Source organism: Scyliorhinus torazame, chromosome 2 (genome assembly GCF_047496885.1).
Source record: "Scyliorhinus torazame isolate Kashiwa2021f chromosome 2, sScyTor2.1, whole genome shotgun sequence".
Taxonomy (NCBI): domain Eukaryota; kingdom Metazoa; phylum Chordata; class Chondrichthyes; order Carcharhiniformes; family Scyliorhinidae; genus Scyliorhinus; species Scyliorhinus torazame.
In genome coordinates this window covers 154,682,996-154,707,265 of record NC_092708.1, presented here as the reverse complement: position 1 = coordinate 154,707,265, position 24,270 = coordinate 154,682,996, and the positions used below count along the sequence as shown (strand labels likewise).

The window sequence follows — 24,270 nt, the reverse complement described above, 5'->3', positions numbered from 1 at the left end:
TTATGGCGTGGGCATCATATTATCCCGGTTAATTATCTTGTTAGAAAGTTCAGTTGACCCTTATTTATTTAGAAATTGGGAAAAGGCTGCCGATTGGGATACAGCTGGGGGAGGGGGGTGGTGAGAGGGTGGGCGGATTGTCACCTGTTGTATTTTATGGGGCATGGCAGCACAGTGGTTAGGACAGTTGCTCCACAGCTCCACGATCTCAGGTTTGATTCCCGGCTTGGGTCACTGTCTGTGTGGAGTCTGCATGTTCTCCCAGTGTCTGCATGGGTTTCCTCCGGGTGCTCCGGTTTCCTCCCACAGTCTAAAGATGTGCAGGTTAGGTGGATTGGCCATGCTAAGTTGCCCTTAGTGTCCAAAAAGATTAGGTGGGGTTACTGAGATAGGGTGGAGGTGTGGGCTTAGGCAGGGTGCTCTTTCCAAGGGCCGGTGCAGACTCAATGGGCCAAATGGCCTCCTTCTGCATTGTGAATTTTATGATTCTATGAGCCCTTGCCACACCCACCGAAAATACGCCTGATGGGTTGCTATAAGATGAAGCCCATTGTTTTCACTTTAAAATCAAGACCATGGATTTCCCAGGCTTCCAATGAACCCAAGGCGTATGAGGGAGGGTAGAAACATTAAATAAATAGGGGCACAAGCAAGCCATTTGGTCCCTTGGGCCTGCTCCACCATTCAATATAATTATGGCCGATCATTCATCTCAACGTCATACTCATCCTCTCTCCCCAGACCCCCTCTCTCCAGACCCCTTTAGAGTCTTGAAATCTATCTATTTGCTTCTTAAAAACATTTGGTGACTTGGCCTCTACAGCTGTCTGTGGTAGAGGATTTCACAGGTTCACCACAGGATGAAGCAATCTCCTCTGGAGATATCAATAAACGCATTGTGCCCCCAACTGTCTTCTTAGCTGCCAGTAGGAAAGGGATTTGTTCCAAGCATTTTTTTGTTGTTGAGGGTTTACTTTGTGCAATTTGCTGGTTACTTTCTACACTCTGGAAGCGTACTTATCAGAAAAGGTCTCAATTACACTGCCTTGGGTTGGGTTAAGATGATAAGAAACATCACTAGCAGCAGTACGACAGAAGCCAGCTGCGCGATCAACCAGGAGTGTTTGTCAACCACAAGGGCTTTCACTCCATCAATGTAGAGTTTGTGTGCAAGAACCAGCAGATTTTAGCAGCTGTGCGCAAAATACCAAAGCCATGAGTCCTGTTACCACACACGCTCAGAAGGATTCAGTTCCTCTAAGGAATCATTGTCAGTGACCTCTGTCTGCTGCTGCACATATGCAGGACATAAAAGAAAGGAAAGAATATGTTACAGGTTATCATTTTTATGCTCATCATATTTTACTTGCTGTTGAAATCAGGTCAGCATGACTGAGTGCCATATAAGAACATAAACATAAGAAATAGGATGACATGTGGGTGCTTTTTCAAATGTGTCACCAGGCAGTTGCGGGTGCTCTATCTGCCTATCTCCACTGACCAGGGATGCTAAACCCCATTGACCTTCATTGCCACTCCCTCTGCACTTGTCAGCTGTGAGATATTGGGGCAACCTCCTCCCCAGTTCTTTGTCTTTCCCTGGTGTTCCCTCTCATCTTTCATGAGGAGAGGAACCAGAGACCTATAAGCTGGTGTAAAGAGTGCACTTATCAATGGATGTGCAGGGTGATTATGAGGGAGGGCCTGACATTGCACAAAGATCAGGGTGAATGGAAATGATGGATTGGTGAAGGCGTTGACAGAAGAAGCTTGTAAGGTAAGTGAATGTGATGAGTGATATGCTGGAATAGGTTTGGCAAGGCTGAATGAGAAGTTATGATGATGCACACAGCATGTTGTAGGCTAATGCACCACTGTCTTCACTTTCCCTGACCTGCTCTATTCATTAAAGCACTTTCTGCACTGAATTCAGAAACAGACCGGAGAGCAGCTGGCCAATCTGGTTCGCTGGCAACTCTCCAAGGTGGAAATGGCTCCCAAGTAATGGTGGAAGTCCCGCCTTATGCCCATAAAGCTTGTTGAGCTGCCACCATCCTAAAATTCAGGCCTATGTGTGAATTGCACGTGCAGAGACTGACTAGCAGAACAAACGGTTGTTACTTTATGAGAATTAATGGGTAACTCGCAGTCACACAGGATCATGCATACAAATGTGTCTTCTGTTCACTAGGAAAAGGGGGATGTGTGTATCTTTTGTTTGATATGCGAAGGGGAATGTTTGGGTTTTGAAATGTAACCAGTCTGATTGACACATCTGGCTTTACATAGTCATATGACAGGTTGCTTCTGGAGGCAGGCATTTTACGGGCAGTTGAATAAAAGTTCTCACTGGACAAGATATGAATGAAGACCTTTGGGGTTATACATGAAACAACCCTCTCCCTCACTCATATGCCATGGTATCCTGCCGTTGCTATCAAGCTGATTGGCTGTCCAACTTTGACAGTTCACCCACTATCCTTAAGTGGACTCTTCGGTATGGGGGTTTAGAAGCCCATGAGAAAAGTCCTGCCTCAGGACTTCAACACAAAAATCAAGGCTGGCACTCCAGTGCAGTCCTGAGAGAGTGCTACACTTATGGAGGTCCCACCCTTTAACTGAGACTTTAAGTCTAAGGCACAATCTGCCCCCTCACGTGGATGTAAAAGATTCAAGGGCACTATTTCAGAAGAAAAACAGGGGAGTTATCCCGGGTATCCTGGCCAATATTTATCCTTCAGTTAACATCACGAAAAACAGATTATTTAGGCAATGTCATATTGCTGTTTGTTGGAGTTTGCCATATGCAAGTTTTCTGTTGCATTTCCTACATTGCAGCAGGGACTACACTTCAGAAGTACTTCATTGGCTGCAAAGTGCCTTGGGCTGCCTGAGGTCATAAAAGGTGCTACACAAATGCAAGCCATTCTCTTTGACAGACACGCTGCATTAATTCCAGATTTGCCAAGTGTGATTGGACACCCCGGATCGCAATGCGTCATGGAATTAAAATCAGAGCTGTTCCCTCTGCCTGTATCAGACTGTGATAAAATGGCTTGATTGTTGGTCTATGCCAATGTGCATGTTAGATGGGTTCCCATGCAAGTCCAATGACAACAATGGAAGTATCAGATCAAGGCCATGCTGAACGAAACTCATTGTTACCTTGTGTGAAAAATGTTAGACTGCAATTTGTATTCTGTACAACTGACCTTAAGCTTGTGTGTTGATTGTTCATTAAAAAAAAGAATGCAAAAAAATCTGCCAGACAAAAATGCTTAATTACAAGGGTAGCTCAAGATTACACACCAGATTTGGGTCATATAACTATCAAGCTACTTTAATGAAATACAGCTGTTTTGTAAGAAATCAGTCTGATGTTTTATTGCAAAATCCCTTGGTACGAACGTTCTTCGGTAGAAATAAGAGTGTAAGTCAGTCAGCTGCACCAGTGGGATTGATCACTGTCTTTGTTTGCTCAGCATTTCTATAGAAGGCCACTAATCATGCAAGATTGGTCGGATCTTCTGCTTCGCAGTAGAAGCTAACAGATGGCACCAACTTCATTGTTTTTCAGGGTGGTGCAGACCTGCAGGTTGTCACAATGACTAGGATTGCAATGACACATCACACACTTTCCTGGGCTGTGTTATCTCATTCTTACTTTTTATTTTGGAACAGACATTGTGTGCTGATTCAAACAATCTGCACCCCTATCAAAACCTGGGGAGGTTACATGAATGGACGACAATAACTGAAAACAAATTAAGTTGCCATATTTTGTTGAAACATCCACCGGATTGGCAAAATAGTTTTATAGTTAGAAAAGGATTGTGAAAAGCTAAACATTTCTTTCAATCCCGAAGTGATCAATGAGTAAGTGCTCCCCCCCAAGTTAATAGCCATCCCAAATGCCATTGATGACCCTAGCTTTGATGCCCTCCCTGACTGTCTCTTTCACTGTCAAAGAAGAGGACAAGGTCAAAAATGTAAATCCTGTTGCCATTTCATAGCGGGTGTCCCTGATCACTGATCTACTATAAGAAGACCTGAAACCCATTATCATTTGTGCCTGGTCCTACATGATCAGGACCAGAAATCTTTCCCTATGTTATCTTTTGTAAGGGCCACGAAGAATCCAGCACGAGTTTTAAGGATACAAAGTAATAACATTTATTTACTTTAACATATATACATAACAGTAGCAGTAACTTCCCTTGCTACATACTCCTTCCTGCTGGTTCCTGAACTGGCCAGCTTTATTTATACTAAGAGTTTACTAGTGGTTTCTCCACCCCCCCCTCATTGGGGAAGCTCATACTCCCACAGGATTGTGGGATAGTCATTAGTCCCCAGCCAATGGTAAGTAGGCAGGTTATAACATTGTCCAAATTCATCCCCATGTACACACTATGGAGTCTATTGTGTCAAGTTTATATTACATTTTTTCCTTGCATGCAGTCACCCAGTATGGCAATAGGAGCTGTGAATATTTGGTGGTTTAACATTTCAGTGGAGCTTAAGTAGCTTATTAACAACCATCTTTAAATGTCCTGCTACAAATGCAAGCAGTCTGCTATAAAACGCTCTAGCTTCATTTTCTGCATTTCTTGCAAATGCAATACGTAGTTGTTTCTCCCTATGCACGTTAACAGTAATTTTCACAGTGTCTTTCTTGTCTCCTAGAAAGAGCTATCTTCTTCTAACCTTACTTCATGCATAAAGCGTCAATTGAAGACAGGCAGCATGGTGGCACAGTGGTTAGCACCTGTGGTGATACACCACTGTACTTCCCTAGCATTGTACATAGTTATATAATAGTTGTGTGTAACATGGCCCTGTAATCCTGTGTATTTTACTGTGTATTGTACTGTAGCTCTGTAGAGGTTTGATCACCTGTATGTAACCTGACCTGGCCACGGAGAGCTCCGCCTTGGCCACTCCCCCGGGAGTTAGGTATAAGACCCAGCTTCTGAGACCAGACCCATTTTGCCTGGGGTCGTCTGTGTCGGGTAAGCTTCCTATGTAGTGTATTAAAGCCTTGGTTAAAGTCTCACATGTCTTTGTGGTTCTTGACGCTTAGTGCATCAATTTAATACACTACAGTTATAATGGAGGCTGCTCTGAAACCCGACAAGCTCTCGCTCGACCCCCACGCTCCACTCGCGGATCACCTTTTCAACTGCTGGCTCCGGTGTTTCGAGGCCTACCTGGAAGCATCCTTGGCCTTCGACAAAACGGACACTGACCGACTCAACCTCCTGTGCTCACGGCTCGACTACGGGCTTTTCGACCTCATCACGGGAACAACGACCTACGCCGATGCCATCGTGAAACTCAAAAGCCGGTATGCACGAACTGTTAATTCTATTTACGCCCGCCACCGCCTCGCCTCCCGGCACCAGCAGCTGGGTGAACCCCTATCCGTGTTCGTTCGGGACCTCCGTGCCCTCGCGCTCACCTGCAACGCGCCAGCAGTCTCCGCTGAGCAGAACACTGAGGCCCTGGTGCTCGATGCCTTTGTAGCCGGCATCGCTTCCGTCCCAATTCGCCAACTCCTACTGGCACAAACTACCCTGACTCTGGACACGGCAGTCACTATGGCAGAGGCCCAACAGGCAGCCTATGACAATAATGCGTCCTACATGCCTGCCCAAACTTCCTATGTGCCTGCCCACATTCCCTACGTGGCCGCTACCTCCCTGCCGCCTGCCCAGCAACAACCCCTGCAAGTCACGGCCCACCCAGCCACACCAGCAGTAAAAATAATGCCTGGGCCCCAGTGTTACTTTTGTGGCCAGGCAAAACACCCCAGGACACGCTGCCCTGCTAGAGATGCTACCTGTTCAGCCTGTGGCAAGAAAGGCCATTTTGTAAACGTCTGCCGCTCCACCGCTGCCTCGGGATCCAACACCGCAGCCTGCTACTCCTGGGTGCCGCCATCCTCCGTTCACGGCTCGCTATTCGACACGTGCGATGCATGGGCGCCGCCATCTTTGATTATCCCTGGCCCGGCTTCCCTCACTTCCGGTCCGCCGCATGTCATTTCCGGTCCGCCGCCGATCGTCGCTTCCGGGACCGCCCCGCCGCCGATCGTCACTTTCGGACCTGCACACTCGACCGAAATGCTGCAAACAACTGAGATGCAGCCAACGACAGCAACCTGGCCTCCAACAGAAGCCTACGACGCCTGGGCGGCACCACCTTCTTCCGCAGGCCGCTTCCCGGATCCGGCACCCTTCTCCAACAGCTCCACCATCGTATCAATCGTCCTCGACCAGGACCGACCGCATCTGCTCGCCAGATCCACCATGGAGGTTCAGGTAAATTGTTTCACTGTTACCTGCCTCTTCGACAGCGGCAGCACGGAGAGCTTCCTCCACCCGGACACCGTGCGCCGCTGCTCCCTCAAGGTACTACCCATGCGCAGGCATATTTCCATGGCCTCCAACTCCCAGTCGGCCGAGGTTTCGGGCTACTGCATCGTCACCCTCTCAGTGAACGGCGCGGTGTTCCAGGATTTCAAATTCATGGTCCTCCCTCACCTCTGCGCCACCGCGATCCTCGGCCTGGACTTCCAATGCCACCTGTGCAGCCTCACCTTGCATTTTAACGGCCCCCTCCTCCCCCTCACGGTCTCCAACCCCCAGTTCTTCCCTGATCCCCTCCCGGGTCCCACCTGTAGTCTCTCCACGCTCAGGATCCCCGCCCCCCCTTCACTGTTTGCTAATCTCACCCCTGACTGCAAGCCCATGGCTACTAAAAGTCGGCGTTACAGTTTTGGGGACCGCCAATCCATTCGAGCGGAGATTAAGCGCCTTCTCTCGGAAAAGATCATTGCTCACAGCACCAGCCGCTGGCGAGCCCAAGTGGTGGTAGTCAAGTCTAGCGAGAAACACCGCATGGTCATTGACTACAGTCAGACCATCAACTGGTACACGCTGCTTGATGCGTATCCCCTCCCCCGCATATCTGACATGGTCAACCGGATTGCACAGTACCGGGTGTTCTCCACCATAGACTTGAAATCCGCCTACCACCAGCTCCCTATCCGCCCGGAGGACCGTAACTTCACGGCCTTCGAGGCGGACGGCCATCTCTACCACTTTCTTAGGGTACCCTTTGGCGTCACCAATGGAGTCTCGGTCTTCCAACGGGAGATGGACCGAATGGTGGACCAGAACAGACTGCGGGCTACCTTCCCGTATCTGGACAACGTCACCATCTGCGGCCACAACCAGCAGGACCATGACACCAACCTCACTAAATTCCTCCAAACTGCCAAACGCCTCAATCTCACGTACAACGAGGCAAAATGTGTTTTCGGCACCACCCGCCTCGCCATACTCGCGCTACGTGGTGGAGAACGGTGTCCTCGGCCCCGATCCCAACCGTCTTCTCGAACTCCCCATTCCCACCTGCCCCAAAGAACTGAGGCGATGCCTCGGGTTCTTTGCCTACTATGCCCAGTGGGTGCCCGAGTACGCTGACAAGGCCCGACCCCTCCTCCGTTCCCCCTCATTCTCCCTCCCGCCCGAGGCCTGCCAGGCCTTCCACCTCCTAAAAACCGCTATCGCCAAAGCCGCCATGCATGCGGTAGATGAGTCTGCACCATTCCAAGTTGAGAGCGATGCCTCCGACTTTGCCCTGGGTGCCACCCTCAACCAGGCGGGCAGGCCCATCGCCTTCTTTTCCCGCACACTCCAAGGCCCCGAGATCAGCCACTCCTCTGTTGAGAAAGAGGCACAGGCCATAGTGGAAGCCGCCCGGCACTGGAGGCACTACCTGGCCGGAAAACCATTTACCTTCGTTACTGACCAACGATCAGTTGCGTTCATGTTCGACAACAAACAACGAGGTAAAATCAAAAATGATAAGATATTACGGTGGAGGATCGAACTCTCCACCTACAATTATAGTATCTTATACCGGCCAGGTAAGCTCAATGATCCTCCTGATGCCCTGTCCCGTAGTACTTGTGCCAACGCGCAGGATGACCGACTGCGGGCACTACATAATGACCTCTGTCACCCGGGCGTCAGGCGGTTCTACCACTACACCAAGGGCCACAACCTGCCCTTCTCAGTCGAGGAGGTCAAGGCCATGACTAGGGACTGCCAAGTTTGTGCGGAGTGCAAGCCGCAATTCTACAAGCCAGACAAGGCGCACCTAATCAAGGCTACCCGCCCCTTTGAACGTCTCAGCATTGACTTCAAAGGGCACCTCCCCACCCACAACTGCAACACGTACTTCCTCAATGTCATCGACGAGTACTCGCGGTTCCCCTTCGCCATTCCCTGCCCCGACACGACCTCCGCCACCGTCATCAAAGCATTGCACGACCTCTTCATGCTGTTCGGTTATCCCAATTACATTCACAGTGACCGGGGCTCCTCCTTTATGAATGAGGAGCTGCGTCGGTACCTGCTCGCCAGGGGCGTTGCCTCGAGCAGGACGACCAGTTACAGCCCCCGGGGGAACGGACAGGTGGAGAGGGAGAACGCGACAGTTTGGAAGGCCGTGCTGCTCGCACTCAAGTCCAAAGGCCTACCAGTCTCCCGTTGGCAGGATGCCCTCCCTGCCGCACTCCACTCCATCTGGTCCCTTTTGTGTACTGCAACGAATGCTACCCCTCATGAGCGGATGTTTCTCTTCTCCAGGAGATCGGCATCTGTGACATCGCTTCTGTCCTGGCTCCTGTCCCCGGGAGACGTCCTGCTCCGCAAGCACGTGCGGACCTCTAAGGCGGAGCCCCTGGTCGAGAGAGTCCGTTTCCTCCATGCCAACTCACAGTACGCGTACATAGCGTACCCCGACGGGCGTGAGGAGACCATCTCCATCAAGGACCTGGCCCCCTCTGGGGCCCCTGCCGCCCCCGCCCCGCAACCTCCACCCCGCTCCCTCTCTGCTCCCGTCGATCCCTCGGCCTGTTACTACTCCGTGCCAGCCGCTGTCATCCCGCGGTTTTGCCTCGAGCCAGCCGAAGCGGTGGGGGATGTCATGCCGCCTCGCAACCCAGCACCACTGACCGCACGGATACCGCCGGACACTACCTCAGCGTCGCAGCTCCGACGTTCAAAGAGATCGACCATACCCATCGTTCGTCTCGACCTCTGACGACACGGAACCTCCTGATGGACTCTGTTCGTTACTCCCTGTTTGTTCACTGTGTTTGCTACTCCATATTTTCACCTCAGGCTTCCTTCTAAACAAGGGGTGAATGTGGTGATACACCACTGTATTTCCCTAGCGTTGTACATAGTTATATAATAGTTGTGTGTAACGTGGCCCTGTAATCCTGTGTATTGTACTGTGTATTGTACTGTAGCTCTGTAGAGGTTCGGTCACCTGTATGTAACCTGACCTGGCCACGGAGAGCTCCGCCATGGCCACTCCCCCGGGAGTTAGGTATAAGACCCAGCTTCTGAGACCGGACCCATTTTGTCTGGGGTCGTCTGTGTCGGGTAAGCTTCCTATGTAGTGTATTAAAGCCTTGGTTAAAGACTCACATGTCTTTGTGGTTCTTGACGCTTAGTGCATCAGCACCTTTGCCTCACAGCGCCAGGAACCTAGGTTCAATTCCAGCCGTGGATGACTGTGTGGAGATTGCACTTGCTCCCCATGTCTGTGTGGGTTTCCTCCAGGTGCTCCAGTTTCCTCCCACAGTCCAAAGATTTTTTAAAATAAATTTAGAATGCCCAATTCATTTTTTTCCAATTAAGGGGCAATTTAGCATGGCCAATCCACCTGCCCTGCACATCTTTGGGTTGAGGGGGCAAAACCCACGCAAACACGGGGAGAATGTGCAAACTCATCACAGATAGTGACCCAGAGCCAGGATCGAACCTAGGACCTCGGTGCCGTGAGGCAGCAATGCTAACCATTACTCCACCGAGCTGCCCCGCCACTGTTCAAAGATGTGCATTTTAGGTGATTAGCCATGATAAATTGCCCCTTTGTGTCCAGAATTGTACAGATTAGGTGAGGTTATTGGGATAGGGCAGGGGAGTGGGGCTAGGTAGGGTGCTCTTTCAGAGACTCGGTGCAGGCACGGTGGGCCGAATGACCTCCTTCAGCACTGTAGGAATTCTATGATTCTATGATTATAAGACACTCAAAAGGCACCAAAGACAAAGAATCTTCTTATGAGGAGGAATCATCGTCAGTGATCATTAAATAGTGCCCAAACAAGAAGAGGCACACATATGGCTGCAGATGATGATTCAGCGTGGAGCTGATCTTATGAAGACATAAGCATCTGTTGCCACATCCTCCACAGAACCTGCCTGAGGCGATCTCGAATTTTGAAGAGAACATTCATGGCAAATACAGTGATTGATTCAGCTACAAGAGATGTATGACTCTCCTCCCACTATACACTCCCACTCCTGCCACCATCATATCCCAAAGCTTCACCTCCCACAATACACTCCCACTGCCACCATCGTCATATCCCAATGCTTTGAGAGTGTTAAAGATTGTACCCACACTGGTGCACCATCTGGCAACATGCAGATGCAGACTGACATGTCCATTCCTTGAATATTAAGCAATTGGATAGGATACAATTGGTGAAACAGGAGGTTGCTCCAGGCAATCTATCCAAAATATCAAAGTATAGGTAGAAATGTCCTTCCATGATTATCCAGAACATAGCTGTGAAGGTAGCAGAGCTCAAACGTATCTCATTTTTGCATTATATTTTTTAATTCATATTGTAGTTTTAATAATCTAATCTACTGCAAGTTTGATATACACTGCTCTTTGAATTTTACTTGTAGGGAACTTAGTTAATATCTGGAAATGTATAAACATTTCTTTGGTGACTAAAGCCAAATAGTCTCCCAGAATGAAATCATTTGATATTAATTGCAACAGGAATTCTCTCTGGCTTTGAAATATTGAACGCTAGTAGACGTATGATGGTCAGTCAGAGTTGCCCTCAGGATCCAATTTATGTTCTTTAACCTGAAAAGGAAAGTGGTTTTCGAACAACTTGCCTGGGAGGAAGATCTCATTTGATCTCAAGTGCTGTGCCCTGCCTTGGAGAATAATTATATGATAGCTTACTCTCAGGACAAAGTTACTTAGTGTCAAAAGCAATCACAAAACCAATCAAGCTCGAAAGGCTATAATTCTTCAAGTGTAGGCTTTATGCCAGCATCATGGCACTGAGAATGAACGCTTTGAGAAAGAGAGATACACTCCCAAATCTATCTGTCCAATACCACTTCTCCTAAGACTAAACAGCTACTCTTAGAAGCATAGAAACATACATAGAAAATAGAAGCATGAGGAGACCATTTGGACGTTGGAGCCTGCTCCGCCATCCATTTTAGTTTGAATACTCCAAGCGTTCAGGTGCAAAATCTTAAGGCTAGTCCTTTTAACATTCCTTGTTCTGTCCCGACTATTTTTGCTGTATCTTTATCTTGGGCGAAATTCTCCGGTATCGGCGCGATGTCCGCCGACTGGCGCCCAAAACGGCGCAAATAAGTCGGGCATCCTGCCGCCCTTAAGGTGCGGAATGCTCCGCATCTTGGGGGGGGGGCCGAGCACCAACCTTAAGGAGCTAGGCCCGCGCCGGACGAATTTCCGCCCCACCAGCTGGCGGAAGAGGCCTTTGGTGCCCCGCCAGCTGGTGCGGAAATTACATCTCCTGGCGGCGCATGCGCGGGAGCGTTAGCGGCCGCTGACGGCATCCCCGTGCATGCACAGTGGAGGGAGTCTCTTCCACCTCCGCCATGGTGAAGACCGTGGCGAAGGCGGAAGGAAAAGAGTGCCCCCACGGCACAGGCGCGCCTGCGGATTGGTGGGCCCCGATCGCGGGCCAGGCCACCGTGGGGACACCCCCTGGGGCCAGATCGCCCCGCCCGCCCCCCAGGACCTCGGAGCATGCCCGCGCCGCCTTGTCCCGCCGGTAAGGTAGGTGGTTTAATCTACGCCGGCGGGACAGGCATTTTAGCAGCGGGACTTCGGCCCATCCAGGCCGGAGAATCGCGGGGGGGGGGCCCGCCAACCAGCGCGGCGCGATTCCCGCCACCGCCGAATATCCGGTGCCGGAGAATTTGGCAACCGGCGGGGGCGGGATTCACGCCAGCCCCTGGCGATTCTCCGACCCGGCGGGGGGTCGGAGAATCTCGCCCCTGATTCTGGCCCTTGATTTCTCTACCTATCACTTTTCTTATTCTCCTTGCTGTCTTTTTTCCTTATTCTTGATTTCCCCCTGCTCTGAATCCTTACATAGGTTCCTGTCCCCCTGCCATATTAGTTTAAATCTTCCCCAACTGTTCTAGCAAGTACCCCCCACAAGGACATCAGTCCCGGTCCTGCCCAGGTGTAACCCATCTGGTTTGTACTGGTTCCACCTCCCCAGAACCGATCCCAATGTCTCAGGAATCTGAAATCCTCCCCCTCACACCATCTTTTCAGCCACCTATTCATCCTATATGTAATGTTCTTGTCGGATGACCTGATTTATATTACAAGAACACTTGTAGCTAAAGCTATAAATGATTTATTAACATTATCTGTGTGTTAAATATATACAAAACAACAGATGAATAATAGTATGAACATGCACAGGCAACCTCTGTCCCAGCTCCCTAGTCATTCTGAGTTCAGCTGACTCTGACATTCGCTTATATACTACTAAGACTCATAGTGGTCAGTCGGTGAATTGCAACACAACCATGATATCACTACATCCCCTTTCCTTTGAAGGAATTGAAATTAATACATTATCATCAGTATATTTACATATGATATCATTAGCCTGTGAGTCTAACAGTGTTAATTTTTCTTTAAATTTTAAAAACTGGTTTAACAGATGTATATATGTATATAGAGAGAGATACAAGAACAGCAAGCATTGTATGTACAAATAGTCCAAATCTACAAATTGAATCGATCAGGTTTTCTTCTGATTCTGGTTATCTTCTCAAAGTTTGACCTTGCTGCTCAGAACTTGTAGATTCAATGTTCTCCATGACATTCTCTATGATCAAGAACTGCTGAACTATCTGACACTGCAGCTGACGTCGAACTGACGTAGATTCGTCATCCATCACGTTGTTGTGAAAGTCTTCTCTGGTTTTCAAGAATGCGCAACAATTTGTTCTGAAAACCAACCCTACCTCTGTCTGTACATTGTAGGGATGAGGTGCTACTTCCTCAAGTACAATGGTTTTTCTCAACCAATTACCTGAATCTTCTATCCTCACATGTCCTCATTACTGAGAGGTGGTAAAGTTTAGACACTCTATCATAGAACTGCTTTTGTTTTGCTTTAATGTTTTGCATTTCCTGCAGTACCACTGCATTCTCCTCCTTCTTTTCCAAGTATACAAGTCTGGTACGCCACCTTCTATTCATGAGTGATTCTGCTGGCGATCTACCATGTGCCCAATGATGCTCTGTAACTCATTAGTGCGAGATATGGATCAGATTGGCTGTCCATTGCCTTCTTCAACAATTGCTTGACAATATGTGCATCTTTTTCAGCTTTGCCATTGGCTTGTGGGTACAACGGATTTGACGCGAAGTGATTGAAATCATACGTGATTGCGAAGTGTTGCCATACTTTACAGCAAGGACCGTTGTCACTTACGATGACTTGAGGAATTCCATGTCTCGCAAACATTGATTTGGTATGCAGTATTACACTGCTTGCTGTTATGCTTGACAGTAGAGCCATTTCTGGATAGTTTGAAAAATAGTCTATGACAATTAAATAATCTTTTCTTCGTAGGTGAAAGAGATCCATCGCTACTTTCTGCCATGGTGCCGTAGGTAAATTGGATATTTGCATAGGTTCTCTTGTTTGCTTTCAACGATGCATCTAGCATGTGTCACAACAACTGACCATCCTGTCAATATCCTGGTTTATACCTGGCCAGTAAACAGAGTCACGAGCTCTCCATTTATACTTCCAAATCCGGATTTATCCTTCATGTATTCTCTTGAGTAACTCCTTGCGAAGAGATTGAGGTATAACTATAGCGTTCAAACAAATTACCACTCCATTAATGATACTGAGTTCAGATCTTATATTGTAGAACTGACCTCTGGGCCAGTGTGAGTTGATGTTCCTCAATCACCTTTTGAAGAGTTTGATCATTTCTGGTCTCTTCTTGGATCTCATGTAGTTTTGTATCTGATACCCGTAGTGGTGTGGAAATAAGGTTGACATGCAGATCTACATCTTCAGCAATTTCACTACTAATATTTTGTATCGCCGCTCTCAATGATGCATCTGCTAAGAACAAATATTTGCCTTGTGTGTAGATAAGATTGAAGTCAGAGCGTTGTATCTTCATCATCAATCTCTGAATGCGCGGAGACATTTGGTTGAGATTTTTCTTGATGCTATCTAAAGGACGATGATCTGTCTCAACTGTGAAAGTTGGAAGCCCACATATGTAGCTGTGCAATTTCTCCAAGCCTACACCTAAACCGAGGCATTCTATTTCGATTAGAGTGAACCCTGCTCTGTTGTCGTCATGGATAGTGATGTATATGCGACTGGTTTCCAATCATCATGCTTGGGTTGCAGAAGAACTGCTCCTGGGCCATCTTTCAACACATCATTTAACACTTTAATCTGCTGAGATGGGTCAAAAAATGTGAGAACTAGCGTGGTGGTTAGTGAAGTCTTGAGCTTCTTCCACTCTTGCTCATGTTGCTCAGTCCAAGTGCTATCCGTTGTCTTGTGCAGGAGATCATGTAGATGTGTTGTTTTTTCTGGCAGGTTACGAATGAATTTCCCTATAAAATTAATCGTACCCAACATTCTTAAGATGGCTTTCTTAGGGCAGCACGGTGGCGCAGTGGGTTAGCCCTGCTGCCTCACGGCGCCGAGGTCCCAGGTTCGATCCCGGCTCTGGGTCACTGTTTGTGCGGAGTTTGCACATTCTCCCCGTGTCTGCGTGGGTTTCGCCCCCACAACCCAAAAGATGTGCAGGCTAGGTGGATTGGCCACACTAAATTGCCCCTTAATTGGAAAAAATGAATTGGGTACTCTAAACTTAAAAAAAAAAGATGGCTTTTTTGTCGTGTGGTTTTGGCATGTTGAAAATTGCTTGGATTTTGTCATTGTCAGTTTCAATGCCATGCAATGAGAGCTTGTCACCTAGGAATGTTACCTCAGTTACTCCAAATTGGCACTTTCGCTTGTTGAACTTCAGCCCATTTCTCCTGATGCTCATTAGACTTTAGCAGCATCATATTGTTCTCTTCTATGGTGAGCCCCAAAGGATGATACCATCCACGTACACACATATACCTTTGATGCCTTCGATTATGTGCTCCATGGTTCGGTGAAAAGTTTCCGATGCGGAAATTATGGCAAACGGCGTTCTCAGAAAGCAATACTATCCAAATGGTATATTAAAAGTGCAGTACTTTGTAATTTGTTCCTTTAGCTTTAGTTGCCAGAAACCTTGAGATGCGTCAAGTTTCGTAAAGAACTGTCCACCAGCCATCTCGGATGTGATTTCCTCACACTTCGGTATTTGTTAGTGTTCTCTTTTGAAGTTCTCGCTAAGATCTTTGGGATCCATACATATGCGAATATCGGCATTCTTTTTCTTGACACATACCATGGGGTTAACCCAATTGGTAGGTTCTTCTGTCTTTCTGATTAATTTTGTCATTCTGTCCAGCTACTTTTCGAGTCAATCCGGAAAAGGTGCAGGCACTCTTCTTGGTTCCTGTATCACAGGTTTTGCATCCTCTTTCAGTTGTATCTTGTAGGTGAATGGTAGTGTACTGTTATAGGCCAGGGTTTAGAAAACTCCAAGGTATATCATGGAGTTCACCTGACCCATGACTTTTAATAGATTGTGGTTATGGGGAGCACAAGGACCCACTTTATAGGTTTGATGCAACAGAGATCTAATGTACTTTTAAAACAAAACCATGTTTATTTATAAATCAAGTTAACACTTTATAAACCCACAGTAAACATCTTAACAACTCTCAGCACCAATAAACCCCACAGATACATTGGGCTGGATTCTCTCAGCCCGGGGCCAGGCCGGAGAGTCCCAGCGACCGGCGCGAATTGCGCCACGCCACCCCGACACCGGCACGCGATTCTCCACAGAGCAGAGAATCGGCGCCATTGGCGCCGGCGTGGTTGGCATGGCACCAGTCGGGGGCCACTCTATGTGGCCGGCCCGGGATGCCGAGTCCCGCTGGCGCTATCCACACCTGCTCTCAGCCGGTGGGAACTCGGAAAATCAGTAGACTAGAAGATACTGACCCTGAGAAAAAGTCTGCAAGACATCTTGGTGACAGCACTAAAAATCTTGCATCCATTACTGGTAAAAGGAGGCCAAAAAATAAATCATCCCTAGAGTAAGGCCGATTGTGAGGGACATCCTAAAGAAATAGGGATGCCTAGAACTTTAGAGACCAATAACCAATCGACCCTTAACTAAAACAGGAAGATAGTACCTTAGTGCCCTTGGATAGGGCCCAGAAAGAGTACTTATCCTTAATTTCAAAGTGCACCTGAGAGGGACAATGGCAATTAGAATAATCCTCTTGCTCTGAAACACGGTCAAGAGGGTTGAAGCAATGAAACAAAAGTGGAAGAAATTAAAAGAGGCAAAAAACTCCTGCATAAGAGAGACTTATCAGCACGGAGGGGTCTCAATTTTTGTCAGAGTACCTAAAACCCTACAGAATAGAGGTCCAAGATCTCAGTGGATGTGTGTGTGTGTTTAATACGGATTTGTGAATTTCCTTTGGTGTTTGTATTTTTTTAAAATGTTGTATTTTGCAAAACCGAGTTTCACATCAATTAGAAGTTATGAACGGCAGGTAGAAATGTGATCAGTATTATGAGGTAGTAAATCAGTATGTTCAGAACTAAATTGGTCTTAGAATGAACACATACAGAAGTTTTTACTCGGCAACAGTCAACTGTGTGCAGGAAATTACTTTGAAACTGATGCGTTGAAATTGACATGGCATAGCTTCGCAGGGTCCTAGTGCCCAACGCTCACAAGAATGTCACCAGCAAAAAGAACAAAAAAATGATGTTTGGAATGCTAAATATATTGAAGAAGGAGCTTTAGAGAATAAAGATATTGGACCAAAGGATAGATTAAGAGAATTACTTGCAGTATCAAGAAATGAGAATTTGATGGCAGGAAAAGATTTGATAAAAATAGATGCAGGAAAAATTAAGATATTAATACCAATTGATAACACAGAGGAAATTTGGGTGAAGCTATCAACTAAAACTGCAGGAAAAATAATCAGTGAAGCTGTAAAATGTAAAGACAAGATTGTTCAGAATCTGGGTAAACATACAGTTGAATTAGAGAAGCATGGTGTCTGGAGCAAAATAAATTGTATCACAATTAAAACACATGACCCAATTGGTGGGAAGACAGTGAATTCAAACCCGTTAGCAGCATTGATTGGACAGATGATTAAGTTAAAATGTCATGATCGGAACTTACCTTCATAAAACTCTGGTCGTAATCAAAATAAAGTAATTAAAGTAAATGCAGTAGCAATACCCGGAATGTATCAGGGTAAGGTTTCAACCAGATTGGATCACTGAGCGACCAAAAGAGGAGGCGTTTGAGATTCTTTGAATCTCACTCAGGGGTGCAATGACAGAAGGAGGAGGCTTAACAGGTCTTAATTGTATGATGTACATCAATGATAAGGAAAATAAACCAGTTCAAAAAGAGAAAGGAAAGAAATGGTGGCTAAAGAAATCCGGAAGTCCTGGAGAGGGCACTTCTGGAATATCCAAATGAAAATAGAAAGTACAAATTAAAGAATAGGGCCCTCTCCACCCTTGACCTGTTCATTTGATTTTTCAGATGGGGAAAAAAAAGAAAAGAAATAACAGACAAACCAGTTCATAAGAAGGAAGAGAACTACACTCCAGAGAAGAATGATTTAAACAGTACTGGGGGGAAACTAATCATACATACAATTGGCTACATATTTGAGAGAATTAAATGACAGAACCCGGAGGAAAACTTTACGGCTTAGAAACAAATCAAAATATCAAATTGTGACTGAGCAATGAAACCGCCGGTCAGACATCTCTAACTGGACATCAGCTGATGGGTGATCTGCGGTCTCCACGGGGTATGTACTACGCAGTGGAGTTATTAAGGGTCTCGGCAGACAGCAGCGACTGATGAGGAACCCCAACATGATAAATGACAATAGTTTACAAATTTTTGTAGCTTGATTCCACGGCGGGAAAATTGTTACCAATGCAGCAAACAATATTACATTGAAGAGCTGTAATAGTTATTAAGGAAGAAATGTCATGTAAATTGTTAGACACTGTTATGTATGTATGATAATGGGGGTATTGCCGTTCAAGAACTTGATCAGCATTTCTAAACTGTGTGAATGTTTTAATAGAGGGAGAATAGTGGTAGTTTAGTGTGTTTTCTTGATTTAATTGCATAGAACATCACAAATAATATTGATGTTGTTAGCATGCCATATTTTATATGTAATGATTATTGGTCCCAAAGCCATGAAATGATGTGTCGATATTGTACTTTACCTTTAGTGTTGAAATTGTGATAACATTTGCAAATATATAAAGTTGTAACACACAGTCGTAGAATTATCATAGAATTTAGAGTGCAGAAGGAGGCCATTCAGCCCATCGAGTCTGCACCGGCTCTTGGAAAGAGCACCCTACCCAAGGTCAACACCTCCACCCAACACTAAGGGCAATTTTGGACACTAAGGGCAATTTATCATGGCCAATCCACCTAACCTGCACATCTTTGGACTGTGGGAGGAAACCGGAGCACCCGGAGGAAACCCACGCACACACGGGGAGGATGTGCAGACTTCACACAGACAGTGTCCCAAGCCGGAATCGAACCTGGGACCCTGGAGCTGTGAAGCAATTGTGCTATCCACAATGCTACCGTGCTGCCTATTTGTCTATTTGTGTGGTTAGGTAATGAATAATGTGTTAAGATAAGACTTAATTTTTTACTCTGTATCTAACAATGGGGAGAATTTATTTGGAAAAAGAAAAAGTGATAGTTCAATGTGGTTTTGTGAATACTGTTGGCTTATTATGTTGCAAATGTTGTAATGGAAAATATACACTTCATGTTATAAGGGAAATGATGACAAACAAAAGGGATTTGAAGGAAATTTGTCAAAAATATATTCTCTCATGTACACGAGGGGCTGGCAGACGTACATGGTTCAGGACAATGTTAGACATTAATGTGAAAAAGTTAGGGATAGAAGCAGGATCAATTGAACCTTTTAAATTAATGCAGCAAGGGAATCAGTGGATAGTACATAATATCAGGGGCTGGTTTAGCACACTGGGCTAAATCGCTGGCTTTTAAAGCAGACCAAGGCAGGCCAGCAGCATGGTTCAATTCAGGTACCAGTCTCCCCGAACAGGCGCCGGAATGTGGCGACTAGGGGCTTTTCACAGTAACTTCATTGAAGCCTACTCGTGACAATAAGCGATTTCCATATCATAATTTACCATTCCATTGAGAAATGGAAAGGAATTTGGATGACAGAAAAATGGGACATTTAACAGCCAGTGATGGACAAAAGACCTTTTTGGTTACTCATGGACTGAGTTGTGTGCTGTCTCTAAGGGACGTGAGGAAGCTTCTACGGTGCTGCTACCCCAAGGAAATAAAGGAGGTAGTGGAACACACGGATATAGCCATTGAGTTACCTTCCTGAGCAGCTACAGCTGTGGGTCACGGTAATTGGACTTGAGGAAACAATGAAAAAAGACTCTATCGACACTGGTCTGTAATATGGATATATTTACGAATTGGTTTCGGTGCACAATTTAAAATCACAACACATACATACAAATGACAAAGATCGGAGATATATGTTAGTCAATACAATTGGATGGGGGGGAAATTGACCACATGACATAGTTATGTTTCAAATGTCAATATGGGGTGTAATTAAAAATATGGAAAGATATGTCATTTGAAACATGGAAGTCTGGCAATACCTGATTTAAGAAACATGAGAGAATGTAGGGAGAAATCCCACGAAGGGTTAACAGCAGCTGCCAGGAGAGGATATTAAAATGCAGATAGCCTTGGTCAAGCATGCTTAGCAAACAAAACAAGCAGGTCTTACAAGACACAATCAGTGAATTTTAGTATAAAGCTAAAAGCAATGTTTCGCACCACCTTTTGAAGTTAGGTAAGCAGATGTAAAAGAATGGATGAGGTTCAGCTGAATTAGGTGACAAATGTTTAAATGTGAGGCAAATCTTTTAAACTCACCACCAGTTGAATCTTTAGTATAAAACTAAAAGCAATATTTCACACCTTCATTGAAGTTAAGTAAGCAGATGGAAAAGAATGGATGAGGTTCAATTGAATTAGGTGACAAATGTATAGCTGTGAAGTTCTGTTGACACCAGGTGAATAAAGAAAGCTGGAGACAACGGACGGGATTCTCCACTCCCACGCCGAAGTGGCCGCGCCGTCGTGAACGCCGTCGAGGTTCACGACGGCGCGGAACGGCCCCGGTCCCGACCGATTCAGGCCCTGACAATGGGCCAGGATCGGGGCCGCGTCATCTACATGCGCCAGGCCTTGTCGCTCGCGTAAAAGCGTCGCCGCATAGATGGCATGGCCGGCGCCGCATAACAGCCGTCATCCGTGCATGCGCGGGTTGGCCGGCGCCAACCCACGCATGCGTAGTTGTCGTCCTCTCTAAATCCGCCCCGCAAGAAGATGGGGGACGGATCTTGCGGGGCCGCGGAAGGAAGGATGTCCTCCTTCAGAGAGGACGGCCCGATGATCGGTGGGCACCGATCGCGGGCCACCCCACATTCCAGGTGAAGCCCGGTGCAGGATCCCTCCTCCTCCCCCCCCCCACAGGCCACCCCCCCAGCGTTCACGCACCGCCCACGACTGCAGCGACCAGGTGTGGATGGCGCCGGGGGGAGCCGTTTTGGCCTGGCCGCTCGGCCCATCCGGGCCTCAGAATAGCGGGGGTGCCGGAGAATCGCCATTTTGGGTGTCTCCGGCGATTCTCCGGCCTGCGGCCCGTGAAACTTGACTGGCCCGTTCCCGCCGCTTGGGAGAATCGCGGGAGGGCGTCGGACCGGCGTCCCCGGAAATTTTGGCGGCCCATGCGATTCTCCCAACCGGTGTGGGAGTGGAGAATCGCGCCCAACGTGTCTGCAGGAACACACGTTAGACCCAAACCAAAGTCAAAATTATGAGCTGGGGACACAATTTGATAATAATAAAACGATGGAAATGACAGGAACCAAAAGTAACACCCCTTTGAAATCAAAGCATTTTTGAACATCACAAAGGAAACAATGTAATCAGAGATCTATGAGATAAGGTCATGAACAAAATGAATACCTAGTCGTGTTAGAAAAATTTAGATTAAAGGTACCTTTTACAATCCAAGTGAAATAAAAGTTACTTTACAATAAAGTCATATAAACTTAATAACTGTTAGAAAAATGTATAAACCCTGAGAAAGGGAATGGTAGGCAGAGAAGCAGAGAAGGAACAAGAGTCAGCTCAGAGTCAGCTCTCATAGCTCGGTCATGGGAAAGGGACAGAGGAAAGCAGCCGAGCTAAAACAGCTAATACATCTAAGGAAGACCAGAATCTAAAAAGAAGATTGATTGTCAAGGTGGGCCTGAAAGTCCCTGCAACCAACCAGAAGGATCCAGAAGCAAGATCTTTTTACCTTTCTGTAAAGACTGTGATTGCATCTTTTAAAAGAAAAAATATAATAATAAAATAACTTTCAAGTTTTATCCTGAAACAGTCGTTATTACAAAGCCTACTTTACTTACTTAGCAATGCGGGACCCAGGATCGATGCTACTAAGTGGTAAGTAGATGAAATCTTCTGTGAAGGTATGGGTTATCCTGGGGGGTAACTTGAAAATATAGTTTGACCTGAATAGCACCCACCTAAGCCTGCATAGGAGTCAGGGAGTGAGAATCCCTGTTCACCATTTAGAATGTCGGCCCTTTTTGGTTTAGGGAGAATTCTAAGAATTGTGGTGAGTTTTTAACTTCAACACAAGTAAATTCTTTAAAGAAATCTGGCACCTTCTTATCAATCACCTCTTGATCAGGCTGTACAATCTTTTGCACCTCCTTCGCTTCACTTGGGCTTTCCTTTAACACTTTAACAAACCCCACTGTCTTATCCTGTTTTACCATATCAGCCTTCCCAGTGCTTTTCTTCAACCACCAACACTGTGACTTTACATGGCCTAGTTTATTACAGTGAAAACATGTGAATCTTTTCATTTCTTTTCCACCCTCCTGGATTTCTTTTTTAGTCTGAGGTACACTCCCCTTATTATCTCCCATCAGATCACCTTTACCTTTACCACTTGAGTATTTCTCATGTCCCCAGTTTCTATCCCTCACAGGTTGAAACTGATGTCGGAAACCAAGCTTTGATTTATGAACTAATTCATAATAATCTGTCATATTTGGTGCTAACTTCACAGTTTTAACCCTCTGCTCTTCCACGTGAGTTCTCACTATATCAGGAATTGAATTTTTAAACTCCTCCAAAAGTATAAGTTCTCTGAGAGCTTCATACGTTTGGTCTATTTTCAAAGCCCTGATCCACCTATCAAAATTACTCTGTTTGATCCTTTTAAACTCCATGTATGTTTGACCAGGTTCTTTCATTAAATTTCTAAACCTTTGTCTGTCGGCTCCAGGCACTAGTTCGTCTGCACCTAAGATGGATTTCTTCACCTCCTCATACGAAGTAGCAAAGATCAGTAGAGGACTGGGAAATCTTTAGGGGGCAACAGAAAGCTACTAAAAAAGCTATAAAGAAGAGTAAGATAGATTATGAGAGTAAACTTGCTCAGAATATAAAAACAGATAGTAAAAGTTTCTACAAATACAAAAAATAAAAAAGAGTAGCTAAGGTAAATAGAGGTCCTTTAGAGGATGAGAAGGGAGATTTAATAATGGGAGATGAGGAAATGGCTGAGGAACTGAACAGGTCTTTTGGGTCGGCCTTCACAGTGGAAGACACAAATAACATGCCAGTGACTGATGGAAATGAGGCTATGACAGGTGAGGACCTTGAGAGGATTGTTATCACCAAGGAGGTAGTGATGGGCAAGCTAATTGGGCTAAAGGTAGACAAGTCTCCTGGACCTGATGGAATGCATCCCAGAGTGCTAAAAGAGATGGCTAGGGAAATTGCAAATGCACTCGTGATAATTTACCAAAATTCACTAGACTCTGGGGTGGTCTCAGCGGATTGGAAATTAGCAAACGTGACACCACTGTTTAAAAAAGGAGGTAGGCAGAAAGTGGGTAATTATAGGCCAGTGAGCTTAACTTCGGTAGTAGGGAAGATGCTGGAATCTATCATCAAGGAAGAAATAGCGAGGCATCTGGATGGAAATTGTCCCATTGGGCAGATGCAGCATGGGTTCATAAAGGGCAGGTCGTGCCTAACTAATTTAGTGGAATTTTTTGAGGACATTAACGGTGCGGTAGATAACGGGGAGCCAATGGATGTGGTATATCTGGATTTCCAGAAAGCCTTTGACAAGGTGCCACACAAAAGGTTGTTGCATAAGATAAAGATGCATGGCATTAAGGGGAAAGTAGTAGCATGGATAGAGGATTGGTTAATTAATAGAAAGCAAAGAGTGGGGATTAATGGGTGTTTCTCTGGTTCGCAATCAGTAGCTAGTGGTGTCCCTCAGGGATCAGTGTTGGGCCCACAACTGTTCACAATTTACATAGATGATTTGGAGTTGGGGACCAAGGGCAATGTGTCCAAGTTTGCAGACGACACTAAGATAAGTGGTAAAGCAAAAAGTGCAGAGGATACTGGAAGTCTGCAGAGGGATTTGGATAGGCTAAGTGAATGGGCTAGGGTCTGGCAGATGGAATACAATGTTGACAAATGTGAGGTTATCCATTTTGGTAGGAATAACAGAAAAAGGGATTATTATTTAAATGATAAAATATTAAAACATGCTGCTGTGCAGGGAGACCTGGGTGCGCTAGTGTATGAGTCGCAAAAAGTTGGTTTTCAGGTGCAACAGGTGATTAAGAAGGCAAATGGAATTTTGTCCTTCATTGCTAGAGGAATGGAGTTTAAGACTAGGGAGGTTCTGCTGCAATTGTATACGGTGTTAGTGAGGCCACACCTGGAGTATTGTGTTCAGTTTTGGTCTCCTTACTTGTTAAAGGACGTACTGGCACTGGAGGGTGTGCAGAGGAGATTCACTAGGTTA

At 46.2% G+C, this 24,270-nt stretch overlaps 1 long non-coding RNA gene across 1 annotated transcript in view; it reads left to right on the top strand.

The window, feature by feature from the left end:
* Positions 1-21,735, top strand: part of LOC140392874 (uncharacterized) — a 69,049-nt gene extending 47,314 nt beyond the window's left edge. The window contains exon 3 of the long non-coding RNA XR_011935446.1: positions 17,847-21,735. This is a non-coding gene — a long non-coding RNA (uncharacterized lncRNA). The remainder of the gene's footprint in view (positions 1-17,846) is intronic.
* The last annotated feature ends 2,535 nt before the right edge of the window (positions 21,736-24,270 follow it).